This window comes from Silene latifolia, chromosome 9 (assembly GCF_048544455.1).
Source record: "Silene latifolia isolate original U9 population chromosome 9, ASM4854445v1, whole genome shotgun sequence".
Classification (NCBI taxonomy): domain Eukaryota; kingdom Viridiplantae; phylum Streptophyta; class Magnoliopsida; order Caryophyllales; family Caryophyllaceae; genus Silene; species Silene latifolia.
The window spans coordinates 46,133,410-46,141,674 of NC_133534.1; positions in this window are offsets into that span (position 1 = coordinate 46,133,410).

Genomic DNA, 8,265 nt, shown 5'->3' on the forward strand with positions numbered 1-8,265 from the left:
AGAGGTAGACATTAATATTTGAGCAATCACTTGACGATAATCTTACGAATTGTCACAAATCGTTCCGCGTACCAAACATGCGGCTCAATCATCACCGGGTGGTTTGCGAGAGGTGTAGAAATGAGGTATCTACAGAGCCCCCACTTTGACTGAGGCTTGGACAAGGCGAAAGTCAAAGTATAGCCATCAGGTCAATCGAAGATTACAACCTGACGACTATGGCGACGCAAGGCGGCTCAAGGGGTCTGAGCCAAGGACCTGTCGTCGGGAACATTTTAGAGTCTGTCGACTATCGGGGAGGGTCGTTTAAAGTCCATTAGACTACGTAAGAAGGCTCGCCAGCCATAAGAAGAGACCATACCTGAGACTTCTTCTCGAGACGCTTCCGGAGGTACATGGGAGCTATTGAGCGAAGATCAGGTGTAGGGGCTAAATAAGGTGAGTAGCAGGACACAGGCGGGAACTGATGAGAGAAGGCTGCTTGGGTAGTCTTCGAGAAATAATTGCGAATAGCAGGACACAGGCGGGAACTGCTGAGAGAAGGCTGCTTGGGTAGTCTTCGAGAAGCATTATAAATAGCAGGACACAGTCGGGAACTGCTGAGGAGAAATCTGCTTGAGTAGATGTCAATCTTCATGTCTTGAGAGGGACAGTACGTCCGCTTACTCTCGCTGGGGACATGATTGGGAATTAATCTCCATGTCGTGAGAGGGAAAGTGTATCCGCTTACTCTCGTTATAATGAAGGCGTGTCGAATTCTGTGAAGGAATAAATGCTCGTCGCGACAAGCAAAGGTCTTGAAAGAAATAAATAATATGCAACAGTCTGCTGCTGGCTTGAGAAAATGCGGGTCGGAATGAAAGAAAATCGTCAAACGGACCAAAAGGATAAAATAGCATCGGGGAAGAGGCGCACCAAAGATGGGCCCACAAATAACGAACTTATAACGAATTTTTGAAAATCCGTATGGAGGGAACACAAGGAAGAGGCGCAGCAAGAGCTGCGTCTCTTGGAAGAGGCGCAGCGGCTGCTGCGTCTATTCCCCAAAGTGTTTCTTCTGCGTAAAAACGCGATAATCAGGAGGCTTATGTTCATTTGTTCGAAACATAATTTACACATTTCTCTCTCAAATCTTCACCATTTCCACCAAGGTTTGATTCAAAAGCTTGCATTAATCATGACTAATCGAGGTATGTGTCTCATTCTTGCATTAATCTTCCGTATTTGCTCAATTTTGAGTCGAAAAAATTAGGGTTTGTGACCCAATTAATCGAAAATTTGGGGCTTTTCCCCCAAATGCATTTGCCTTGTGAAATTGACATTAGAAATGGATAATTGGTAGTATTAGGAACATAACCATGTATTTGTCTCAGAGTTTCGTCGAGTTTTGAGCCTTTGAATGAATGTATTAGGAACATAACCATGTATTTACCATGACAACAACATAACCATACTCAACTCTCTTTCATATCATACTCTATAAAAACCAATAGGACCATACCCATACCGACACTGGTAAGAAACATCAGGAAACAAAACAACGTTCTATATGCCCTGACCGACACTGACAGGAAATAGCAGTAAACTAACAACAATCTATGACAACATGAAAATACTCGTATCACAACACGAATTACCGTGCCTAGATCGCCACCCGAGGCACAACAACCATATCGATAGCCATCACAACTTTTACAATCTCATAATACCGACTCAGTACCACTTCCTTGACCAGAAGACTTCATTAAAACCGCTTTACTAGATCACAACGCAGCATACGACACGGAATAACAGATAATAACCTTATGAATACCATCCACACTATGACTCTTGAGGCCGGAACCTCACACCATTACTTACAGATATCATACATACACATATAAGTATAACATATGACGCGGAACACACATATAACGATTCATAACCATCACACCACACCATTACTCGTGAGGTCAGGACCTCGCACAAAGTTTTACACACCTCATGGACCCATAATCGAATCTAACTAGCCAATCCTGATCACGTAAATTACCACTTGATAAAGGATATCTCTCGTCCGAACTTAACTCAGATGCCCTTCACGACATATCCTCTCACCCGCATAATTTTCAACACTCGACGAACGTAACCATATCGTCAGTACCTAACAACTAGAAGACACCTCCTATATGCACATCTTATACTCCCTCACACCCATACATACCAATCAGTCTCCACAAAATCAACCCCATTAGAACAACTAGCTTTCTTAATGCAACATCATCCTCAACCACTAGTTACAACAACGCGACAGTACCATCCTTCATGTGACCACTCTCTCATTATCACTTCATTATATAACAGTTCATTTCCCCTTTTGGTTGTCATCCCAATAACGAACACCAACTCCATCAACAAAATTTACCTCAACATTCTTTCCAATTCCATCCTTAATTGTATCGTCACTTCTCTTCATCAAAATCTTATATCGTGCAACCTCTCTATCAGCTTCTTACTCCCTTAATACCTCAAAATTCACGGCTAACATGTCGTCCTGAACTTCGATATAACCATTGACTCACACTCTCTCAAGATGCTATCTTATATCTCCATGATTCGTTACTTTCATGTCCCATAACTTTGGTCAACGTTCTCCCAACTTACTTCCTTCCAATGATACCAACTAATAATTCATCTCCTTTCTTCTTCTACCTAACTCTTTAGTAATCCGATTACCTTCTTGTTGTTCTACAACTCAAATTCCATTAATTCATATAAATATCTCCTCATTCTTCTTTATCACGGATCCCCTCTCCTCATACTACTCACTCATACTTGTCACCCTCAAACCCCACAACTAACGGTTACCCATTAATTACTTGTATCTCCCTTTCGTATTCCTAAGAAACCAACAATTCACCGCATGTCGTTAATTGCCCAAAGAATTATACACTAGGTGAGCCTCTTGATAATCCAAACTCCCAAACTCAATCACTATCTACAAATCCACGTCGCGAGATAACTCCATCTAAGTTCATTATAACCCCTGTTCTCCATCCCTCTACAACAACCTTTCATTATATATATATCCTTAAGCAACACAATCCTAACCGTCTCCCACCATAAATCCTTACACATCTCAATTTGTTACTATTCACATCCCTCAACTCAACCTTTCATATACACTCTTGCCCATATACACTTACTTTTATATTACTCAACACACGACTATATCACTCACCCTATCTCACAAAATATGTTCCTTACCTCGATTAGCTCAGCAATCTTCCATTTCTTTTTTCCACTATCCCTCAGAACCACATTAACACATGTCTTCCTTATCCAACACATGTCCCTCATAAGCCGACATTCTCCATATATATCCTAACATCCGTAACTTACATATAAAGACCGTCACATATATAAAAGAATGCATTAAGACTCAAACATACATGTGCACATAGCGCACGACTCAAAACGAATGTAAAAACATAGCCACCAACTCAAAACAAAGGTAAGAACATAGCCACCAACTCAAAACAAAGGTAGGAACATAGCCACCAACTCAAAACAAAGGTCAGAACATAGCCACCGACTCAAAACAGCCGCCCACTGAGGTACTCGGTCGAGTACATGGCATACTAGGCCGAGTACAGGATACTCGGTCGAGTAATGAGACTACTCGGCCGAGTTCACGACTCCAGAAGCTGAACAGACTTATCAAAGAAAGATTACTTGGCCGAATATGGAATACTCGGTCGAGTATGAAAGATACTCGGCCGAATAGGGACTACTCGGTCGAGTATCGGCACAGTTCTCAGTACCGTCCAGTTTTCGTAAAACAGTCATATCTCACTTGTTACGTGGTCATTCTAGGCGTGTGACCTATCGTTAGAATCGTAAAAGGACAAGCTATCACCTCCAATTAGAATCACAACAATATCATTTATATAACTAGACTTATGATAGTTTTAAGACAACCCTTCCGTAATCGATCTTCATACAAATCAAATTTTCTAAACAAAACAACTTGAACATGAATAAAGCAATCATTAACAACTCGATACTTCTCAAACCAGTACATAGGTGAACTTTTATTATACCCACTCGAAAATGAAACACGACATTCATATATATAGACGCATGACCTTAATCTCATGCTACTACCAACAAACCAAACATCAACATCATCATGATCATATACACATGTACCACTACCCCTTTGAATGCCACATAGTAAACACTTAACATGCCAACATATTCCATACTAAAATCCAAATCAATAAATATCGCCACGCTTTTCACATGTTTCCACATACCACTTCTCATACCGCATTATCCAACCATTCAAGTTCCAAGTACCACACACATACATTAACTTGACACACAACAATTTCTCCCTGGTGACCGGCTTGAGATTGTGAGGGCCATAGTGCAACTTCGGGACGTCTCCCAAGTCGTAGCTCCAAACAACTCTCCCCGGGTTCATTTTATTTAGACTCCCTAAGTTCATTGGGTTCATTAGTTTTAGGTGCCGGATGACACCTGTCGATGTGAGTATCAAAAATAATATTTATAAAACCAAACTACTACTAGCAAGCGGTAGTAAGGGTCGATCCACAGGGAGGTAGGGAGATAATAGTTGTTTCTAATTTTAGTCTAACGGTAACAATTGTGGGGGTTTTGATGAGAATTATAACTAAATCTAATGACAAAAACTAAATAAACATATAAAAGTAAATAAGGACGGTAAAGAATGATAAAAGAAATGCTAAGACGGTCAGTTCACTATAGCTGCGATGGCACATAATCCTAGGTAACTTCGAAATACAGTCGCGAAGGATGGAAAAACAAGTCCTCTCGGTCCATGTTAAATAGTAGCTACCTCTCGGCCTATGCTACTAATCCCTAAGTCTCCTTAATACTAACTCTCGTTCTTGATTAATGATTCCTAATGCAAACTAAATTACATTATCTCTCGATCTTAGCAACTTAGTCGTTTTAATTCGTTAATTATTGTCCATTCCTATCTCTCGATCTATGGGATGGTCAAGTTTAAGCATCTATCAAGTCTCCTCTCGGTCTCATTGAAAGATAAAGCACTTAACGAAACAAACAAAGCAAAATCGACGCTGAAGTCGATCGATCGACCAACTATCCCGATCGATCGACCAACCGGCTCAGTCGATCGACTAGTTAAGCCAGTCGATCGACCAAGCCCTAATGCGGGGTCACCTATTCTAATGCCATCTACGCCATAGATCCCCTACATCTTAGCGGGGTTGATTTAGCTAGACATAACAACGATAATAACAACAATGAAATTCGTAATTAAAGCATAAGAATTCATAATTGAAATACTAGAATAATTAAAGTGCATAAAACTAAATCTAGGGTTAGGGATTCTAACTACACAATTCTAATACTAACAATGAAATAAAGCAATACTGAAAAATAGAGCAGAGAATACCGAATTGAATAGCAAGGAAGCAAATCCGAGAGCCAAACAAGAACTTTATTGAATAAACTAAAAATAATGAATGTGAATTATGCTAAACTAGAGACCTAATGTCTCTCCTCTAAAACTGATAAATATTCTGAAAACATAGGTTAGTTATATAGGAATATCACGCACTCTTATTCCTAACCCTAAGAATACATTGGGCTTTCTAATTCTCGATCTTTTAATTTGCGCATCAGCCCGCGTGGTGGTCGATCGACCACTGAGGTCAGTCGATCGACCAAAGGTGCTGTACAGAATTGCATTCTGACGATTCCTACAGCGCGCACCGATCTTAAAACAGCTGCCATTTCTTCGTTACTTGGTCAAATCAGGCGTTCTACGCGGCGTTGGAAAGCTAAGAGGATAAGCTTTCACCTACAATTGGAGTCACTCGATTATCTGCTTTAGAACTCGAGATATAGCCATCTGAATGAGGCTGCAATATCGTGAAATGCTTCTTTGCTTGTTAAACTCGTACGCACCCTTACTTTTGCTATCTTTAGGCCTAGAAACACGCAACAAGCTCATTCCTCGAGTCACCACTCCATGTCAAATGCAATGCTAAGTACTTAGGGACGGATTTGGCTCGATTTCTACTCATTTTCGCATAAATCTGCAATATTACATAAAAATTCGAAAGTAGACAAAATGGGGCAAATAGTAGCATAAACTACATAAATGAGCTCTGAAATGCGTGGAAAATAGGGCGTAAAACAACATATTTAGGACACGCATCAAACTTCCCCAAACCAAACCCTTGCTTGTCCCCAAGCAAAAACTAGACTCGATCTAAAGGAACGAGTTCAAACTCAGAGCGAAATGCAATATGTAAAGCCTAAACCAATTTAATGCAATAACCAACAATCAATTAGCATATGAATCATGCAAACGAGTTATAAAGTCGTTTAAAAATTCGCTGAACCGTCAACTGTAGAGACTTATCAAATTGGACTCTCACGGGTCGCTCAAATCACTCAAATAAGCACAAGGTGAAAAATGTATAGATAGAAAGAAGTAATTTTGTAACGACACTCACCTAACTACGACCTATAAGAACATGCCTGCAATCTAATATGAAAATAATCTCTACAACCGTACATATGCATTCCAACCAAACCAATGACCATGACACATGCCGAGGTAAATATGGATATGTGAGGTAATGGGTAAGAAGAGGCAAAACATTTATGGGAATGTGGAGGTATAGGTGATCAAGCTAGTACCTAAACAAAACCATATGACAACATTCAACTTCTTGCTCAAAATCAACAATAAAACCGGGTGCTAATTATCAAGCACAAATCTCGCAACTTCCATAAAAGTCAACTCCCCAAAGAATATAGATGATAACATGGGAGTGAAAATCACCAAATCATAATAATTGAAACATGAGATTTTTTCTTTCTTTTTCTCGGGCTGCAGTCGATCGACCATAAGGAGCAGTCGATCGACCGGATTCTACAGTAAGCACACTTTTTTCTTTTTCGAATCATTTTTTTTCTTCTTTTTTTTTTCTTTCTTTTCAACTTTCTCAATTCTTTTTCCTCCTTCATTCTTTTTGTCCATCATCATCTCAAAAATGAGCATATAACCAAACCGCAATAAACATATTCCCGAAAACTAAGGCTACTAGCTTGACAAAGGCAGGCTGAATATAGGATGTAGTTAAGGGACAAAAGGCTAAATTTGGCTATGAGGGGTTTCATGGGCAAAATGAGAAAAGGGAACCTCTACCACATGTGTCAACAAACCACAAACCGAATGCATACAGGTATTAAGCAGATTAAGTTCATATTTATGCAAATTAATGTGACATGTCTCATAAGGAGTAACTACTCACATTCCTAAATAAACTGGTCATAGATGTCACCAGTTATAGGCTCTAAATCTCAGAAATATGATGTAGGTTGCCAAAATTCTAAGTCAAGTTTAAAGTTCAGCAAATAAATTAACTAAAACTCGTAGATATGCAATTAATTCTACTAATAACATGTTAATTAGCAAGGCTTAGGTATAAAACAGATGCAAATGCAATGTCATCCTTGAAATACTACCGTTCCGACTCAACCTATATGCTAAAATAAACGTGAATTTTTTTTAAATTTTTCAAATTTGTCAATTTTTTTTGAAATTTCGTATATATATGGATGAAATCAAATAAACATATGCAAAACAGAAATGTAAACGTGAAACAGAAATGCAATAAAACTTATGCAAATGCGACGCAAAACCCTTCCCCAAACCAAATCGCACAATGTCCCCATTGTGCAAAATCATGTGATGGAAAAATAAAAGGAAATGGGAATTTGCGTTAAATAAAAAAAAACATGAAGGTAAAGACTCAGAAACTCACAAGACTTTAAGCGCAGCAAAAGGAAACCTCCCCAAACCAGCGTGAGCTAGGAGGTTTCAGTAGCTAGCAGTGCTACCAATAAGTACCTGAAAAGACAGAAAATACCACGCATAAAATCGAGAAAGCAAAATTGGGACGGTAAAATTATGTGCAAAGTTAAGAAAATGGAAGAAATCGGAAATGAGTCGGAAAATAAAGTGGAGTAGAAAACTCCCTCAATTCCGCAAATCGACCAAACACAGCAGGGGAGAGGTCGTGAAAAGGTACAGCAGTGCAAGGCGGTCGATCGACCACGTCACCCAGTCGATCGACCAGAGTGAACAGAACATTAGCTCCGGAAAGCGCAAACCGTCGATCGACTATAGAAGGCATCGATGTTGGAAAAAAACGTAACTTCGTATTTCTTGAATTAGCTCAATAAAGTGAGCTA